Here is a 21,698-nt window from a genome sequence, read left to right as displayed (position 1 = left end):
AGAATCATAAAATACCTGAGGATGAAGACAGTGATTATATGTGTAATACTTGTTCAGTGACAAATATAAAATATTGCTGAGAAAGATTAAAGTTCTAAATAAATAATGGATTTGAAGGCTCAACATTTTTAAGATGACAATATGTCCTTAAGTAATCTATAGATATAAAATAATCCCATCAAATCTCCAGTGAATTATTGTGGAGAAATTAAGAACTGACTCTAAAATTAACTTTAAAATACAAAGATCTATAAGAGCAAAACAATTTTGAAAAGATCAAATCTATTTGGTCTATCAAACCTATTATTACCTGTTTTTCAAAACTAACTATAAAGGTATTCTAATAGCCTGAAAAATGAGTAAATGAATAAATCCACAGAATAAATCCACATCTTAGTATCTGAAACCTGTAAATTTTACTTCATTTGGAAAAAGGCTCTTTGCAAGGATGATTAAGTTAAGGATCTTGAGATGAGGAGATCATTTTGTATTATTTGGGTGGACTCTAAATGCCATTACCATTATCTTAATAAGAAAAAAACAGAGGAAGAATAGACAGAACACAGAAGGAGAAGGCAATAGGACCACAGAGAGAGGCTACATACAAGTCAAGGACTGTGAGCAGCCACCTTAATCTAAATGAAGCAAGGAATGGATTCTCCCTTAAAGACTGCAGATGGAGCATTTCTTTGCTGACACCTAAATCTCAGCTCAGTAAAACTGGTTTTGGACTTCTCACCTCCAGAACTGTGAGAGAATAAATTTTTGTTGTTTTAAGCTACCAAATTTATGGTGCTAAATTCTCTTGATCAATCAACCACTTTTTTTTTTTTAAATCATGAAATTACCTTCTTGATCTCTGGTGATATTCTTTACTCTGAAATTTATTTTAGATGATATTAAAAGAGACACTCCAGAATTCTTTTAACTATTGACATGATATATTTTTTACATCCTTTAATTATTAATATTTTCATGCCTTTATATTTGAAGTAATTTAAAGTATTTAAAGTAATTTCTTATAAGAAGCATGTAATTGGGTGTTGTATTTATATCCCATCTGACAATATATCTCTCTCCGCTAGTATTCTCTCTCCTAATCAAATAAATAAATAAATAAATAAATAAATAAATAAATAAATAAATAAAGAGTTAGGGAAGTGTTACCTATCTGGAAAAAAATATTCTGGCACTGAAAGCCTTATTTCCTCCTTTCTGGTATTTATGCCTTAATATTTGTATACCCTAGTATAATGTTGAACAGAAAAAGATGATAGTAAACCACTTTTTTCCTAATTTTAGGATCAAAGAATTAAGTGTTTAACATTTTAATAAGATGTTCACCATGCAATTTTTGTAAATATCCATTATCAGATTAAATATCATTTTTGTGTTAGTTTACTTATCATTAATTGATAAATACAGAATTAATCAGGCTATCTCTTCTTCAGTGAACTTAGTTTATGTCTTAAGGTAATTTTCCCATTTCATCCAAGGTTCTAATTTTGTTGACTTAGTATTCTCGTATGTTTAATACTGATTAAGGTCTGTAGGATATGTAGTTTCTTATATTACTGATTGGTGTTTTCTCTCTTCAATTAAAGGCTTATCATTTTTTAGACCATTTTTTAAAAGATAGATTGATTGATTGATTGATTTATCAGAGAGAGAGCACAAGCACAGGGAGTGGCAGGCAAAGGAGAAGGAGGCTCCCTGCTGAGAGAGGAGCCTGATATGGGACTAGATCCCAGGACCCTGGGATCATGACCGGAGCTGAAGCCAAATGCTTACCACCTGAGCCACCCAGGTGTCCCATAAAGGCTTATCATTTTTGTTGAACTTTTCAATGAAGCAGGTTTTAGCTTTGTTACTCTGTTATATTTCAGTTTTTTGTTCGTTTTGGCTTTTATCTATTTTCTTCTTTCTACTTACTTTAGACATGCTTTGTTCCTTTTTTTCTTAACTTCCTGTGAAGGCCTCTGGTCATTTAATCTTTCTTCCTTTCTAATATAAGCTTTTAGCCTTATAAATTTCCCTGTACATATAACTTTAGCTGCATACTCGCACATGCACCAATAGTGGGCCGTTTCCCAAGCCAGCAGAAAAGATCTCACCAGACACAAAATTTGCTGGCACTTTCATTATGGACTTTATGATTCCAAAGCTATGAAAAAATAAAGTCTGAGGAATTTTATAGTAGTCTGAGCTAGTCAATGCATATGGTCCTATGTTTTTTTTGTTTTGTTTTGTTTTTAAGGATATTTTATCTGCATTTGCTTAAAAACAGTTTCTTTCTACCCTTATTTGTTCTTCATCTGACCTCCTCTGCTGTTGTGTGGTACTGGAGTGCTTACAGTCATTTTTAGGATCTGGCCCAGAAAAGGTTGAATAGTAGAGTTTGAACTTTGTGGAATAAATGTTTTTGTGTATCACTGGCCCCCTCCAATGACAGTAAACTTTTTGCTATCCATCTCGGAATAGAACTAGTTTCCAGAAGTAATTGTACTGCCTACCATGCTTGTTCACTTCATATTGTGCCAGAGGAGTAAAACTTGAAATGATATTATGACATCATCGCGATACGACAAACTGCCCGGCATCCGATGTGAGTAGAGGAATAACAAGATTCCAAATGTCTGGAGCCAGAAGCTACTCTGTGGGAAACTATGCTATCATGAGGAATATAAAATTATATGAAGAAGACTGGTTCTCATTGATGTCTATTTAAAAAAGTAGTGTTCGTCCAGGAATATACTCAGTACTGCAGCATATACAATGTAAGAAAATAATAATTTTTCACTTGTATTGGAATTGCGTGAAGTAGAATTTATCAGAAATCCTGTATTTGTAGGGCGTGTGCTTCCAGCATTAAAACAAATATTGAGTACTTAAGTGTGTGCACTGGATGAATGTTATATACTACAACTTATCATCGCATTGTATGAACTCATTGGCCATGATCTAGTTGCTGTTGGTTTGATACAAAATACTGACACTGACAAGGGTAACACACAAAATCCATTATATAAGTAATGCCGTAAAATCATCCATGATAAACTAGCTAATTTGTAGCGTCAGTTCAGCCAATATTTAAGACACCACAGCAAATGAAAACTTGCAATGCCCTGTATTTTTGTAGTCTAGGTGAAAGAATCTTGTTAATGGTTTATCCAAATTTAACAATAATTCTGAATATTTGCATGATGTTTCCAGTATTGAGTTGTGAACCTGAGTGAACTATTTTCTAAACCTGCTTCTCTTTAATAATAATAATTTAAGATAAATTTTAATTAAGCTAGAGGAGAGAGCAAACTATAATTTCCACAAGATTGTATTACAAAGTCACTGTACTATGAAAAAGTCATCATAAAATATGCTAGTGATATTTTAGGGGGAAAAAAGATACTCTTTAGCTGTGTTGAGCTGTTCATTAATAAAATTGTTTTGTTATTTGAAGTTTGTGGTATTTGAAATTTGTGATTTACTTTCTCATTCTAAATTTGTATTCTTATGTAAATTAGTAATTGCAATTTACATTCTTTTTCTAAGAGGGCTCCACAAATTGTATCAGCTTCAGGTACCTCAAAACCTTGATCATCCTTTCCCTATATCCCTACAAAACATCAATTGCAAAGATTAGCATTTCTTAAGACCCAGAGAGAATATTATCTTTTCTATTGTTACAGTTGATTGGACTGAGTCATAACCACATATCCACAGATAATAATTGAATTGGGTTTTGAAAGCAGTCCGTATCTATCTAACTCAAAAGTCTGAACTGTATTTTCACTATACTCTGTTGTATCTAATAAACATGAATACCTGAATGTTTTCTGTTGTTTTGGGTTTCCATTTTTTTACCCTGGCATTTCCTCTGCCTCATATACTCTCTTGCTCTTAGTGCTCTGGTCCTATATACTCATTTAATACCTGACTCTGGTTTATTTCCCGCAACTTGAGCCATGTCTTCTCTCTCACCACTAAATTTTGAATATACCTTTCTCTCACTTACATGCATGGGAAGAATGATTTCCTTCATGCTCATATTAATTTATTTTTATTTATTTATTTTTTTAAAGATTTTCTTTCTTTCTTCCACAGAGAGAGAGCGAGAGCAGGAACACAAGCAGGGGGAGTGGCAGAGGGAGAAGCAGGCCTCCCGCGGAGCAGGGAGCCTGACACGGGGCTCGATCCCAGGACCCTGGGAGCTGAAGGCAGACACTTAACGACCGAGCCACCCAGGCGCCGCAACTCATATTAATTTAAACACACGTTTTGGTGCTTCATCTTATGTCTTACTTTCTGTTATGTTATTCTCTTTCCTGTGTGACTAACATTATTGTATCTTTTTCCATTGTTACATACTAACCCTGTATCCAAGGTATTTGGCTCCTTATACATTCCTTATTTTGATAACTATGAGGGGACTGTTTATGTTATAGAGAAGCTTGCAATTCTATAAATACATGAAGACAATTACAAATGAAAGATAATAAACTATTATAAAAAGTGCAAAAAGCCATAATGTATAGGTTGTTAGTATTACAGATTTGCAAATTATTTTAAAAACTGGTAGTAATTTTATTAACATGACATGAAAGTTCTTAAAACTGCCAGATAAGGAAAAACTAAATGTGAATTGTTAAAACCCCACTGAAAAAGTCTTGTATAGATAGGAGACCATTTTCCTTCTTAAGTAAACCTTCCTATTATAGGCCATCACAAATACCTCTCACCAATATTTTCCAATACCAATTATTAATAGTTACTCTTTAATTACTTGCTAGACCAAAAATGATTTTAATTCATGCAAACTGGAGGAGCTATTACTATCCCCATTTGACAGATTATGAAACTTAAAACTTGGCATATTCAATTACTTTGAAAAATTCTATCTAAGGGGCGCCTGGGTGGCTCCGTTGGTTGAGCGACTGCCTTCGGCTCAGGTCATGATCCTGGAGTCCCGGGATCGAGTCCCACATCGGGCTCCCTGCTCAGCGGGGAGTCTGCTTCTCCCTCTGACTCTCCTCCCTCTCATGTGCGTGCTCTCTCTCTCTCTCTCATTCTCTCTCTCTCTTTCAAATAAATAAATAAATCTTTAAAAAAAAAGAAAAATTCTATTTAAGTGTCAGGATAAACTGTCAAGCATATGTATGACTTTAATTACTATTCTCTTAACCACCGTGATATGATGCCTTCCAGTTACATTTAGGTGTTCTTTACAAAACAGAGTTCGTTTTAAAGAAAACCAGTCAATTTTCTGCATGTGGCTGTCCAATTTTCCCAGCACCATTTGTTGAAGAGACTGTCTTTTTTCCATTGGATATTCTTTCCTGCTTTGTTGAAAATTAGTTGACCATAGAGTTGAGGGTCCATTTCTGGGCTCTCTATTCTGTTCCATTGATCTATGTGTCTGTTTTTGTGCCAGTACCATACTGTCTTGATGATTACACCTTTGTAATAGAGCTTAGTCCAGAATTGTGATGCCACCAGCTTTGGTTTTCTTTTTCAACATTCCTCTGGCTATTCGGGGTCTTTTCTGGTTCCATACAAGTTTTAGGATTTTTTTGTTCCAGCTCTGTGAAAAATGTAGATGGTATTTTGATCGGGATTGCATTGAAAGTGTAGATTGCTCTGAGCAGCACAGACATCTTCACAATATTTGTTCTTCCAATCCATGAGCATGGAATATTTTTCCATCTCTTTGTCTTTGTCAATTTCTTTCATAAGTGTTCTGTAGTTTCTAGAGTATAGATCCTTTATGTCTTTGGTTATGTTTATTCCTAGGTATCTTACAGTTTTGGTGCTTTTGTAAATGGAATTGATTCCTTAATTTCTCTTTCTTCAGTGACATTGTTAGTGTATAGAAATGCAACTGATTTTTGTGCATTGATTTTGTATCCTGCCACATTGCTGAATTGCTGTATGAGTTCTAGTAATTTGGGGGTGGGGTCTTTTGGGTTTTCCACATAAAGTATCATGTCATCTGTGCACATGCACCCCAATGTTCATAGCAGCAATATTCACAAGGAGCAGAGATGTCCTTCAACAGATGAATAGATAAAGAAGATGTGGTCCATATATACAATGGAATACTACTCAGTCATCAGAAAGGATGAATACCCAACTTTTACATCAACATGGATGGGACTGGAGGAGATTATGCTAAGTGAAATAAGTCAAACAGAGAAAGACAATTATTATATGGTTTCACTCATGTGTGGAACATAAGGAATAGTGTGGAGGACCACAGGGGAAGGGAGGGAAAACTGAACGGGAAGAAATCGGAGAGGGTGACAAACCATGAAAGACTCTGGATTCCGGGAACCAAACTGAGGGTTACAGAAGGGAGGGGGCTGGGGGGATAGGTTAACTGGGTGATGGGTATTAAGGAGGGCTCGTGTGGTGATGAGCACTGGGTGTTACATGCAACTAATGAATCACTGAATTCTACATCAAAAATTAATGATGTACTATATGCTGGTTATAATAATAAATACATAATAATAAAAAACACAATAATAAAAATAATAAATGAAAAAATAAAAAGAATTAAAAAAATAAAGGAAACCAGTCGGTACAGATAGAGCTCAAATGCTGCAAATGATAATGCCTAATGTAAATATGAGGCCTAATCATGTAAGTCTGCTGTTTTGTTTTTTATTTAAGGGATACAGAAATCAAAATTCAGAGGGAGTATGAATCATTCAAATCTAACATAAAAAAAGGAAATAATTCTATTGGAAATCCATGATATGCTGAAGACAATGAGCAATCTCTCTTTCATTAAATAATTTATAAAAAGAGATATGTAATTAAAATCAAGGGAAGAATACAAGCTCTATCAAACTCAGTAAGAGAATTTAAACTTAATCTTTTACTCATCTTTCTCCTCATGGTACTTTTAAATTTCATGGAACTATCTTTTATGTAAATGTGTTTTTAATATAATAGGTTTCACATACACTGCAGGTTCTGATTATGCAGCAAAAAACTTCTGGTCTAGAAATAAGATGCATGTCACTGGAATTATGAATAAAGGCATGTAGATGTATATTCTGAAGACAAGAATTTAATCTACTGGATTCGAATTTTCCATACTATGTGTAATAAGGGATCATTACCCTTATTTCTTTGTATTGCTAAAAATGCTCATTTGAGAGGTTGAATGCCAAGAACTAATAACAATTTGAAAAGGTTATTATATGTTATTCAAGGTTTCATGAAGTAATTTAAATTGAAAAAAAAATTCATTTTGGGAATTCTACCATAACCAGGGGTTTATCAGGAAGATTTGGCTAAAATAAGTTGCAGGTATATATATATATGTATATATATGTATATATATTTGTGCTACACAGTGGCACACTTCTCTTTTCCCACCAGAATATATACCCCTTCGGAAAGTATTCAATTTTCTATGCTTTATTAAACAGCTGTATATTAACATCATAAAACTATGCATACATTTATATTAGTTGGATAAACTGTAGAAAAGGAAAACCTTTCATACTGTCTCTACTTTTTTTTCAATTTTATTCATTTATATAAATTTATTAAAGGATGAAAATTATTTTAAATTTTAAATTAATATTAAAGGTATTTTTTAAAGATTATATTTATTTGAGAGAGAGAGAGCATGAGCAGGGGGAGGGGCAGAGGGAGAGAGAGAAGCAGACTCCCCACTTAGCAGGGAGCCCAATGCGGGGCTGGATCCCAGAACCCTAGGATCATGACCTGAGCCCAAGGCAGATGCTTAACTGACTGAGCCTCCCAGGTGCCCAATATTCATGGTATTTTTAAATACATTTGAAAAGTTATGGTTTTTGTAATTTATGTTAAATAATATTACAAACCGCGTTTTTAAAAATTTGAAAGTGGGTTAAATGTGGGGAAATCATTAACACTATGATCATTCTGATATAAAATTTTCTACTTATGTCATTCCCCAAGATGAGGATCAAGCCATGGGAGGAAGTAAAATCATTTCTTTCTTCTTTGACTTAACCGTCCATCCTTGTTTCCTGTTTACTTGCTTGCCAGAATTAATTGACAAGGATGGCTTGGGAAACATAGTGCAAATTCCATCTCGTGGCTCTTTGTAAACTAAATTGATAGCTATATAATATTGTTTAAGTGTGCAATTCTCTAGATAGAAATATGCCATAATTTACTCAGATTTCAGAAGCATAGGAATATTGTATCAAGCATTTTTACATGGAAAAATTTCCACATCAAACCTTTGATTTGCTACTAAAAGCAGCATTTTCTTATGGTGGTCCAAAAGCAGTTTTGACCCAAATGTTATACTTTATGTCATGGCATATGCACATTCATTTTGTATTGTCCTGACAACCTTAATGATGTTTATGCAAACCAAGAAAATCCCAATTTCCCAATTCTGTGAAAGGCACATTCATTTTGCCAGGCATGCTTCCTAGAATATAATTATGATACATCAGTGGCAACAGCCATATTGTCCTATTAATAATCTTTCCATATATAATTGCTGTGATCTCATTTAATACTCCAATTTTTCCAAGTGGTATTGTATAAATATGAAAGGTGTGCTTTATCGTTTTCTAGAACATTGTTTAGAGGTAATATTTTAAACCATAATTATAAGTGAAGTACTTCGTTAAAGTTTTATAATTTTCTTCTAATCATGTATAGTTTTTTAAAATTTTTATTCTCAATATTTCCGCTCTGCAACTTTTCTCTCTCTCTCTTTCTCTTTTTTTTTAAGATTTTATTTATTTTGAGAGACAGGAGAGGGAGAGGGAGAGAGAGAATCTCAAGCAGACTCCACACTGAGCATGGAGCTGGACTAGGGCTCTATCTCACCACATTGAGATCATGACCTGAGCTGAAATCAAGAGTCAGATGCCTAACTGACTAAGCCATGCAGGTACCCCTCTTTTTTCTTTAAGAACCTCCGGAGGGACTTGGAAAAATTAGAGCAGAAAATTAATCTCCCTTCTAATTTTTTTTCTATTAGTTATATACTATTTTATTAATGCTATTGTTTCTACCTTCACTGACTCTATATATCTTCACTCACACTCTATTATCTATTTTTTTCTAAACGCAAATATTTTTCTAAACTCAAATAAAATGGCACCATCTCAATTCAAACATTAATGGAAATAATAAGCACAAAATAATAGCAATAATAGCATTTATTATATGATTATATGTGTTAGGTGCATATATGCAAAATTTTATTGAGTCCTTACCTCAATCATATAAAATAAATATCATTATTACCCTTATTAGTACAGATTAATAAACTGAGATTTAGTAAAGTTAAATAACTTATTCATGGTTATACAGATAGTAACTCAAGCACTTGGTTCTAATTCTATAATGTTAATCAGGTTTCTCTTTTGCATTTATCACTTTATATTCTAATTCTTTTGTGAATGTATTGTCCAATATAATCTTGAATATCTGTAGTGGGTGCATAATAAATATGAGGTGAATTAATTATAAATGAAGGAGTTAAGTATTTTTCTTTATATAACATGACGTAGGTAATGATGTATGTGATAGAAGAGCTCCATCTGTTTAAGGAACTTAGTAAATCTTGCTGGGAAAGGGTGCCATTTGGGTAGAATACTGGTCACTGAATTTATCACATGGCCATCATGGGATCATACCCATGTCCAAAAGAAAGAATGCTGAAATGAAAACATAAAGGCTAAGAGAACTTTTGACTAAATTTTATCAGTTCTATCAGCAGATTCAATACTTATGTAACAATGACTTCAGTTGTGATGAGGAAAGACATTCACAGCCTTATTTCATGATGAGTAATTTAACAGAAGTTCACAGTTACAGGTGCTCTTGAGACAGACATCCTCTCTCAACTATAACTGCATGAGATTTACAATGGCAAATTTCAAAGAATGACTGAGAGGATCAAATCATATCAGAAAGAATGTTCTGGAAACCGACAGAACTATGTAGAGAGAAATTTGGAGGAAGCTGAGAATTCTATAAGAGAGAGTTGGTGAGAGTTGAGAGAGCTGGCCCCCCTTTTTTTTCTGTCTCTCTCTTTACAGTTACTGTAATCCATTTCCCTCATATTTGAGAAAACATAAGTTGTAGAATTAATGGGTAATTTTCACTGATAGAGTTGAACCATCTAATATCTACCACATAGATATTAGAAGAGTTAAAATTTTATGTTACCTACTTTGGACTAAGGTATGCCAAGAAATAAAATTTGACACTCAAACAAAAATTAAAATGATGAAAAATATTTTAGCCCTTAAGATTCTTCAAAAACTGATTGTAATTTAAAAATAAGGATAGCATATGTTTAAACATCTGTGCTCTTTATTCATACAACAAAATTATCTGCCTTGCAATATTTTTTGTAAGTTGTTTTGAGAACTCTCTAGTCATCTGGTGAATCAACTGTTTAGTAATTCTCTAGGGTTTCTCAGTGAAGGGATTCTTCATTGTTCATAATTTTTATATTTTAGACTTCTGAGATGTCTTGGCATCAACCAAAACCAACCTTTATTTCCAGAAAGTGAAGTCTAGAAAAACAACTTTGGGTATTATTTTTTGTTTGTTTTTAGTTTAAATAAGCAAACATAAGATGTTCATATGTTTCATAAAGTATTTCATTGAGTTGGAAAATATAAAAAAATTTACCAGTAAATATTCAAGTAATTTTACAAATGAATTTGGAAATTTTGATTGTTTTTTAGAAGCACAGAATCAGTAACACCATTCTTTAAGTTTGATGCTATTTTTATTTATATAGTTTCTTACATGTAGAATCTGAGGAGGAGGGCAAAACATCGCAAAGACTCCTTATTATAAACCCAGTAAATGGCAGATCCTTGAATCAAGCTTATTTTCTGACTCTAGTATCCATTATGTTTCTCAGATCATTCTTCGTTAATCTGCTTTTGCTATTGTATTACCTATTTATGTAATAGAGGGAAAATCATTTAAAACTGTTCCTGCACATATGAAAAAGAAAAAGTTGTGTTGATGATCTCTAGAGTTCTCTCAAACTCTGGAAGAATACTAATATGACACTGACTTATTTGTATTTCTTTATTTACAGCTCTGAACAAAATCATATTAAAATCAAAGTTTTGAGAAATGAGTAATAACTGTATGTTATGTTCATTTATCGGGCAAATAATTCTAACAAGATCAGTGAAATAGAGTCTAATAGAAGTAAAAGAACTTAGAAGCACAACACAAAAAATTTTTAGTGCTGGGCTGTACAATTGTGTTACTAGCATTGAGAATAAGTGATCAATGCCGCACCCCACCCCCGAAAAAAGCAATGCCTGTACTTTGCTGAAAAGGATTTTTTTTTTTTTTTTCAAGCAGGCTCCACACCTAGCATGGAGCCCAACATGGGGCTTGAACTCATGACCTTGAGAACAAGACCTGAGGTGAGATTAAGAGTTAGATGCTTAACCAACTGAACCACCCAGGCAACCCAAAAAGCATCTTTCTTAATGAGGGTTTGCTTATTGGGTTTTCTATAGTTAGAATTACTTTTTAATTTCTGTGACTCAAACACTTTCCTAGAGGTAATATTTATAGACTGGTTTCCATTTTCAAAATGTTCTCACATATTTTATCTAATTTCATTCTATTATAATACTCTGAATTAAACTGAGCAAGGTTTAACTCCATTTTGCAGGTGCTGAATTTGATATGCTGAAGAAGAATCTGTGCAAAATATTCATGGCTGTTTAGAGAAAGATGGTTATGTAGGGGCGCCTGGGTGGCTCAGTCAGTTAAGTGTCTGCCTTCAGCTCAGGTCATGATCTCAGGGTCTTGGGATCGAGCCCCACGTCAGGGTCCCCTGTTCAGTGGGGAGCCTGTTTCTCTCTCTCTCTCTGCTGCTCCCCCTACTTATGCTCTCTCACTGTCTGTCAAATAAATGAATAAAATCTTCAAAAAAAAAATAAGATGGTTATGTAAAAAGTGTGTCTTACAACTACTAGAAACTCTTCTCACACACAAAAAAATGCAACATGATTTTTTCTTGAGCGATGTCTCAGTATTTGATTATTATGACTAACAATGTACTTTTACAAATCAAATAAGGTAATGGCTTTGTGGGGAAAGTTAAAAATCTACCCAAATGGAACACTTCTATAGTTAATATGTAATGCTTTTATAGTAACTACATTTTTAAGTCTTATGTTTATGAATGTTATAGTAATACACTTAAGAGTATAGAAATCTTATAACCATTATATCGATAAGGTTCTTATAACCATTATATCCCTTATGGATATGATGATTATATAGTACAAATGTTGCTGCCTAGTACTTTAAAAACTTAAATTTCAAAGAACAAAGTCTTGATTTAACAAATTGAACCCTAAATTGATAAATCTAAGTTTAAGAGATGATTAACAAATTCAGAGAGTAGGTTAAATTTAGGAAATATGTAACTCCATATGATAATATATTAAGATCTTTGAAAATTTAGTCTAATAGATAATTCTTTCAGTGAAGCAACTATTCTTTCATTATTTTCAGTGGAAGGATCATCCACCATTATTTCTCCCTCAGTACAGCCATGTTTTCCCTACATTTCATTTACACCATTTCAGCAAAATCATTCAGTTAGAGCTTTTTTCTTTCTATCAGCCAAAATCTTATCAAATGGAATGAGTAGGTGGCTGGGTAAGGATGCCTGGGGTTTTTTATTTAAGGTCACTGGCAGAGCCGCGTATTGTTACATTGCCGTGCAGTGCTGGGCAAGGATTTATTTATAATCTAGAGCATACACATCCACAAACAGCTTAAATCCCTGCTGTGCTCCCAATAAACATTTAACATATTCTGCTCCATTTACTATAGGACTATAATCAAGGCTGTAGATGCTGGATCACCCGTGCTGCATAGTTAGGGGAATACAGAGATACTGACTGGACGACAGGTGAAAACCATAATTACGGGTGTTTGCAGAAGACTGGATCCCTTGTCACTCTTAATGAAGCAATGATACATTGTACATAAGCTTTGGAGAAAAGATGTCTGTGCTCAAATGTTGGTGCTGCCACTGACTATTTCAGCTTAGGCATGCCAATAAGCTGAGTGTCATTTTTCTCACATTGAAAAAGAATGATTCCAACAAGATTACTTCTAAAATCCATAGAAATTCTAAAATGCAGTAACTTCTTTTATCTTTAAATTTAATATTATAAAATGAGTTACTTGTTTCTAGTTATCCTTCCTTTCAATGTGCAACGTACTTTAGCAAATGTTATAGAACACTATATAACGAAATTAAAAATATAATTTATTTTATCTTCTTTGATCAAGTTTAAGATCAGGAATTACAACCAAATCTTTCTTCTCCAGCTGTTTTTGGAAGCAGTAAGGCTGAAAATACCACCGTTGTGGTCATTCATTATCACTTATGCATCAAAATTTTTAGTATTCACTTATATATGTATGCATTAGCAAAAATTAGTAAGCAGACAACCAGGGTTATTATCTTTTAAATTATAGAAAGCATTTGTCACATCGTAGAGATTTTTAATATGAATGCCTGTGTTCCCACTTAGATGGCCTGACCAAAGAAAGTACCAGGCTTTGCCACTATTGATACAACAAATGTGTACAATATTCTTAAGATCTATGATGTAGATGCATGTGAGTTTTGAAAGGAAGGTAAATAAGAGATATTTAAAACACAACAATCCATAGATCTAGCATTGACCCATATATTGCAACTTGATGGTTTGATTCATTTTTGTTCATTTCTCAAGAGTTTAAAAAAATCAAAGGATTTGACCCCAAACTTCTTTGCTTATATAAATATTAAATTAATCAGGTGGAACTAAAATGAGCATAAGACTTCAGGACCATATCTTCTTCCATTGCTCTGCAATGTTCTAAATCAATTCACTACCAAAGCAAAGACTAGCAAATTTGAATTATGCCTTCATCTCTCTTATTAACCTTCTAAATGACCTATAAGTTCAGTTCAATTTGTAAGTGGAATGAAAGCTTGAATATGGAAAACAAGAAATAAGTGCTCTCTATTACTTAAACAAATAACTTCATAATGTCAGAATATGAAAAAGAAATATATATATATTTCTAAATTATCATTTATTCATCTTTCAGAGAACATTTCTGTGGCTCCCCCCGCCCCCAAGTGGATTTTGGATTGCATGAACATTTTTACAAAACGCTAATTTAACACAAGTTCATTTGGGTGTGATTTTCCCTACAAAACTCTCCTAAAAACTCACGGCTAGCATGGTTTAAGACAGTAAGTAAGAAATTTGACATCATGAGTATCAAGGAGTTGGTGATGCTAGAAATTGTGAACTCAAGAGCCTGTTGAGGCCAGGCAGTCATGATTATCAGTAAATCAAGCAGTCAGATTATTAGAAAACAGAAAGATGAATTCTGTGATCAAAGTATTGCGTATGCTCTTCTTAATTCCTGCCCACACCCCCAGCAGTGGGATTCCTTTTGCCTGAGGCTTTCTTTTGCTGCATTTATATACTCACAGCCAACCAGATGTGCTAAGATTAAGGCTCCCAAGGAAAGCCCTCAACCAATGAAGGATGGAAATTTGTTTACCAATATTCTGGCTCCCTTGCCCAGAGGGAGGAATAACTCTGAGGTGCTTGTTGCATACTTGCTCTCTGAATTTGCCGGCAAGATTAAGCTCCAACTACCCACAGAACGAGCTTCCTTGATAGTGCACCCGACGTGGGCTCTTTTCCGTTTTCTGCCTCACTTCCACATCCCTTGCCAGAGTTTCTTGGATCACCACTCAAATAAACTACTTGTATTCGAATATTTGCCTCAGGATATGCTTCTAGGGGAGCTGAAAACCAAAATACCTGTCTCAATGTGTTCGAATTAAAATAAATAAACACAAACCTATAAAAGGCAGGATAAGACACACATACCTCTTTATCATAATCATACAACACTTTCGGTGTCCTTACTGAAACCCTTCTATCAGGACCTACACATGTGGTTCCCTCAGTTAAGTCTTTAATTCCATGCTTAACCGTGGTCACAGAAGAGGTTGAAGCAAATCAGCCCAAATACGATTCAAACTGGAGTCATTTTTATGCTAGTATAGCCCCAATTCTACTTTTTTTTTTACACTTCTATGACTGAATGCCTAGGAATGAGGCAATTCACGAAACTGCTTTGAATTTTAGTTTATAAACCCTAAAAACAAGATATATTTCCTCTGTGTATTTTTGAGAAATCAAATTAATCTTGATTTTAAGCATTTATTTTAACAGGGGAATGGGATATTTAATCTACACCATTATTAATAATCTCCTTTTGCCCTGAGGGTAGAAACTGGTTTCTTGGGGCCAAAGTGCCTAATGGTCCCCTTCAGTTGTCAGTTTAATAGTTACTGATGATACCCTTTTTATTGCAGTCCCTGTGTTCTCTTCATGTCAACTGCTATGCATGTTTGGGTTACCGAACTGTGTGGCAAAGCTCAGAGCTCTAGAACCCTCCCACATACCACAAAGACACTCAGAGGTCCTGCCAGATATTTGGAGAACAGCTGAACACCAGGGGGGAGTCCTGTGGAGTTTTGGGGGGTTTCTGGGAAATTTCCTTTTGGTCTGAGGAAATCTCAAACTGTCTCACAGACTCATTCAATTTCCTCTTCCTTCCTTTCCTCCTCCTCTTCATCTTCATCCTCCACCTAGCTTCCTTTGCCTCCCATCTCCCATAGTCCTTGATTCCATCACTGTATTCCATCTCATTTCAGCTTCTTTCTGCTATAAACTGCTTATAATTAGGAATTAAAAAGCAGATGAGAAAGTATCTTAAAGTACCTTTTTGCATTGCATGTGCCCACAAACTTGCCAGTAGGTTTACCAACAGGTAAAAAAGATATCAAGGAAAAAAATCTTAATTCATATTTCAACGTTCATTATAAAACTCAATGGAACCCAATCTACATTAGAAATTAGTTTTTGAACTTAAAACTGTGTAGCAGTGGTATCCAAAGTGCGGTTATTATGATAATATATTGGTATGTTGCACTTAATAAGAAAAACCGCTCTTTCTATTTAGTTTTCATCTTGTCATTTTTATTGTCTTTTTAAAGACCTGTATGATAATATACATTATATGAGGGAATGGTATTCTGAGGAAACATGATCATTTTTTTTATTCTTACTACTAGAAAATACTGAAAAGATAAAGACGAATCTTCAAGAGCCTAAAAACTTATTTTTCACCACATTTTATCCCAGATCTCAAGAGTATGGAACACAAAGACTACAAATTGAGCATTACTACTATTAGGCAGTCATACAGATAATTTCCTGTAAGTAGATCTTCAAATACGTACACTGAACTGCTACCAAGATATCTTGTTTACTCTACAGTGATGAGCAATTACAAGCAGACCCTAATTATCATGGTGATTCTTTCATTCATAATAATTTTTTTCCTTTTTAATTCATGTTTTTGTTACTATTTTGCTGAGTGAATCCATGGGTTAATTTTTCAGAAATACATTTTCTGAGGCACTGCATGTCTAAAAATATATATATATATTTTTCCATACTAGTTGTTCATTCAGGCTAAGTATAGAACTTTAGGTTCAAAATCCTTTTACCTTATCACTTTATTAAGGCAAGTTTGAGTTTCTTTACTTTTGTTCTTAAGCTCTGAAATTCTTTTAGAGTTTCATTGTTATCCTTAATGAATGCAATTTTTCTTTTATCTCTATTTTTATCCTTAATAAAAACATATGATTTAGTTTGGCTTACCCTAAATGTAGAACCTAAGACAGGGACCAAAAAGCAGGAGTAAGGAAGCAGAGAACATGAGACAGAAAGGGGGAAAGGCAACGTAGGGTATATTACTGAGAATGCTGATGTAGCCATTAGGTAGTCAATTCCATCAGGACCTCTGAGAGGAACAGACTGCCTCTTACAACTGTTTATCCGCAGGAGAGGAGTTTGGGATATCTCCCCACAGCTTCCACCCTCTACTGATTGAGGACTGTCTCTAAGTGTTTTAATTCCCCCAAATTTCCAAGATTCTCTTATATGGAGGACAAGAACTTCCAAGAAATACTGAGACAGAGAGGAAAAGAGAAGAGATGTGCATTCTTGAGGTAGGACTTGGTCAGCATACCCAAAACTCCAACTGAAATCCTAGGTGAGGCTTTGACAAGGAAAACAAAAAAGTATATAGTTAAGCTGAAAGGGTAACATGAAACTGTTACTGAGACCTAATTGACTCTCATATCTCAAGAGTTGCTGGGCTCAGGAAAACAGCACTAACAAATACCCACCTGCTGAGGGCAATACTTATCGGTATAAAAAAGGGGATGGGTCCCCTTTTTTACTTTACCTCCATTTCCATTCACTAATACTTGTGGGCCCACTCTGCAGAACATACCAGAATCTGATCATTTAGTCATCTATACTTCCGAAGTCCTATTCTAAGTTAGCATCATTTCTCACCTGCACCCCCATAACAATCCTGCTCAGATCTCCCAGGCTCCACCTCTAGATTCTACACCCATTCTCCACAGAATGACCATAGTTATATTTTCAAGGGGTACATTTTTAAAAGACTTCTCTCCTGCTTAAATTCCTCCAGTATCTTCCCACTGTAATCAGAATAAAACCCTGTGGTCCCTTTCCTGATTTGGCTCCTACCTACCCCTCCAAATCTACCCTTCAACCAGCTAACCCTCATTGATTATGCTGTCAATATCTGACCTTTCAAATGTGTCAAGCTCTCTCTACCTTCGTCTTCGCTGCCACTTTTTTTTTTTTTTTTTTTTTTTAATGTGAGTCCCTCAAATCTTTGCAGGTTGGCTTTGGGTTCAGGTCTCAATTCAGACCTTCTGCATTCAGGCCTACCCTAATTTACAGGCTCAAAAACCACTCCCATGCTCTATGTCTATCTTCCTATTTGATATCTTTCCATGCACTTAACAATTCTGATAGTAATTAACTTATGTATCTGTGTTTACATGAATTTACAATGCTCTCTCTAAGAAAATACAAAGGACACTCTTCTGTTCATATTTTATTCTAGTTTCTGGTCTCTAATAGTTAATTAATATGTTTTATGTAACTGATATGTTTGGGTCAGCTTGAATTCCACAGTCAATCACTGTAATCATTCTCTTGCTTAAACCTTCAATGATTTTACCCTCTTTCCATTCATTGTTCTCCGTACTTACTTGTCTGAAACATAATCCTATAACTCTCCACCAAGTTCATACAAGAATTATTGTGCTTTAAGATATTTGGAGAAAAACTCCTCCATGCTGACTTGACTCAGTTTAAATTAATCAACACTAGCTCGCATGGACCTTAGCAAAGCCTAGAAAAAAGTGCTGCATTTCTTGACCTTTATCTCTCCACTCTCCTAGGTGATCATTTGTGATCTTAGACTTTGGCACTTCAAAAATCACATCCTATCTCTCATTGTTGGCCTCACTTCCTTTTGTCACCAAGAAAAAATAATCAAAAGAGCATTTCCATAAGTTCTCAACACCATCTCTACTGTTAAAAGAAAACTGATGCATATGGAAAATTTTGAGAGTTTGAGCAAAAACTGATTCACATCAGGCAGCATCTAATCTAGCAGATAGAAAGAAGCTCCAAAGGTGCTGTACAAAATGGAAGACTTTATAGGCTGAAGGGAACGGGACAAGGAATTTACACTAGGCAAAAAAGCAGGTTTGTTATTGCAAGGATACCTTCCTCTGTGAAATGGCAGGGGTCTATCAGGCAGATTGACTAACTAGTGCTGATTAGGTGATTCCTGACTGACTGGTTTAAGATTCCATTTCTAGGGAAGTAAAAACTGTAATTACCCTAAGTCACAGTTTGGCAATATGGGCATAGCATAGGCAATTTCCTTTCGGGGCCTGCTGTCTTATTTTAATATGAAACACCTGTCTTATTTGTGGCTTTCCATAAAGATGAACCACCTCAGCTCCTAGCTAAGGCCAACCTCTCTACTTAGTCACTGTATGGTGTAGGGGAAATATAATTAAAAATAAAATTTCCTGCCAACCCAGAACACCTCTTCACAAAAGAGGAGAAAGAAAACAGTTTTATTATTGAATAAGCATTAAACCAGAATGTGATGTACATCTAAGGGAGTCCACTAAAGACAGGAAAAAATCACCCATTTACTTAAATCAAGCAGATACAACCCATTACATACATGTTCTTAAGACAAACTGTTCCTAACTAAGAGGACTTGACAGCACCATTGGTCACACACAGTTCACCCTAAATTTACCTGGAATTCTGATCATCTGTGTTAGCTAACTGGCTTTATCCAAAGGTAAACTAAACGTCTATCTTCATGACAGAAGGTAGTTTTGTAACTTGGAGTGAGGCACCTACTGAAGTGAGGCCCCTACCTTCTCTCAGAAACGGTGAAATAAAGCTCTAAATTCCTTTCAAAGGGAAGCTTCCCAGGTCTTTGAGAAAAACATTCCTGGGCTCTAAGACCAGCAAGAGATTTATTTAGCTTTTAAATGATTTGCATACATCTTATCAAAGGGCTAGAGAAATAATTTACAAATACCTAAAGAAAATGCTATCTGAAGAAAATCTTCTAAGAAAAGGCAAGAGACTGGGTATCTTCCTCTTTGCATGGGAAAAGTATTACTTTTTCTTTAAATTTGTATTAACCCTTACAATACCATTCCTTCCTTTCTTCAGTACCATCAAATATTTTTATTTACTGGATGGTTTCCATAAACATACAAATGTGCTATAATTTCTCTCACTCAACCAAAAAATTAAAAAAAAAACAAACAATTTGCCATTGACTGCACCTTCTATTTATAGCCCTATCCTTTTCCTTACACAAGAGTCTTTGAAAAAATTTCTGTATAAATTGTGTCAAATTTCTCTTTCCAGGCTCCCTTGAAACCACTCCACTTACAATATCCATGTTGCTGTATATTCATCTTTCTTTATTTAACAACAGCATTTAACACACTGACTACATGTGTGTGTACATGTATCTGTATATATGTATATATATACATATAATCATATATACACATGTAATCAGACTTCACATTATACACACACACACACACATATATATATAAAATCATATTTCTCCTGTCATTTTAATTTTTATTCTCATTGGAACTCATCTCTTCACTTGGTTTCTAGTTTGCCACATGAAACTTATTTTCCTTCTTTCTCTAGCCAATATTCCTCAGAAAACTCTGCTGGATTCCCCTCATCTAAATATCCCAACATCATAACACTAGAGTCTGTTCTGCCCTTGAACTGAGTCTCTACCTATATTTACTCCTTTGGTAATATGCTTTCCTGGTTTTAAATACCATATACATACATATACTAATTATTTACAAATTTCTATTTCTAGCCTAACTCTCTCCTTTGAACAACAGACTCATGAACCCCAATGAAAATCAAATATACATCAAAAACTTAATGCACCCAGAGTTGATCTCCTGATATTCTCCACACATCTGTCTTCCATGGTTTTGTAAAAGGTAAACCTGATCTCTAGTAGCTCAGGTTCCAAATCTGGAGCTATTGCAACACCTCCCCAACATCTCCTATTCTCTTTTCCCTGCTTTATTTTTCTCATTTTTTCTTATGACTAGACAATGTGTTGGACATCCTACCTGTTTATCTTTGTTATTTTCAACTTCCTTCAGTAGAAAGTAAGGGTCATAAAAAAATATTCTCTTCATCACTATATTCTTGTGTCTGGTCCAATGAGTACTCAGTAAATACCTGTTGGATTAATGAATAAAAATGAAGATTTTCTACATTAGACAAATTTTATTTTTAATTGCCTGGATATTAGGCTATGCAGGAGTAAGGAGGAAATACGTTGAGTTCCTGATAGATAAATCTGAGACTGAGAAATCCCATTTAGTAGGTCCAAAGGTAGACTCATACAGCATTACCAATGAAATTCTTTCAGAATTTAAAATGTCCATGCCTGTTCTTGTACCTTGAATTTTTCGTTAGTTGGATTGTAACAGTAATTGACCAAAAGAAATTTCAATATAAAAAATTCAGTTTCATCAGTGAAAATAAATAAAGCTTAGGGATATTTATATCCTTTTTAGAGTAGGTCATTTGCAATATTTCATAAATAATGTGTTCTCACCAGTGTTTTTCTTTTTCTCCCCACATCTCCGCTTGCTAACCTCTCTTCTATTATAGCTTCAGGTAATCTTACTGGCTCTGACAACTAATTTCTTCACAATTCTATCTTCCCTTGTGATAAAAAAGAATTGAGCTTTCCCTGGAGTAAACTGTGAGCGCTGCAGAGAATAACTGTCTTTACTTCAGACATGGGTCTGCTCAGAAGTACTCTAGACTGATTTCTCATCATGTTGACATGACTGTGGATGCTTCTTTATAAATTTGTTTATGTTCTCTGTGCCAAACAAAGGAGGCATAATCTTTAATATCTAAGTAGAGAAAATAATATTTATGAATCAATGTGTTTCTCTTTGGCTTGCACATCAGTTGAGCCCTTGAAAGTTAAAACTTCTCTTGTTCATAAGCACCCAATAGGTAGTATTTTGAAGTATGTTTTAAAATTGACATCACTCTAAAAAATGACTCCATGTAGTCATTCATTTTTGCCATGAAATTGTTTTGCTAGTGTTATTAAATAATAACTATATTAAATTGATAAGAATTTAA

The 21,698-nt window shown here is 34.4% G+C and overlaps 1 long non-coding RNA gene across 1 annotated transcript in view; it reads right to left on the bottom strand.

Annotated features, from left to right (window-relative positions):
- LOC113920602 overlaps positions 1 to 20,759 on the bottom strand; it is a 62,039-nt gene extending 41,280 nt beyond the window's left edge. Inside the window, exon 1 of the long non-coding RNA XR_003519321.1 lies at positions 20,660 to 20,759. This is a non-coding gene — a long non-coding RNA (uncharacterized LOC113920602). The remainder of the gene's footprint in view (positions 1 to 20,659) is intronic.
- Between the last annotated feature and the right edge of the window lie 939 nt (positions 20,760 to 21,698).

This window comes from Zalophus californianus, chromosome 3 (assembly GCF_009762305.2).
Source record: "Zalophus californianus isolate mZalCal1 chromosome 3, mZalCal1.pri.v2, whole genome shotgun sequence".
NCBI classification, from domain to species: domain Eukaryota; kingdom Metazoa; phylum Chordata; class Mammalia; order Carnivora; family Otariidae; genus Zalophus; species Zalophus californianus.
Note: the sequence above shows the minus strand (reverse complement) of the source record. Positions and strands in the feature narration are given on the sequence as shown.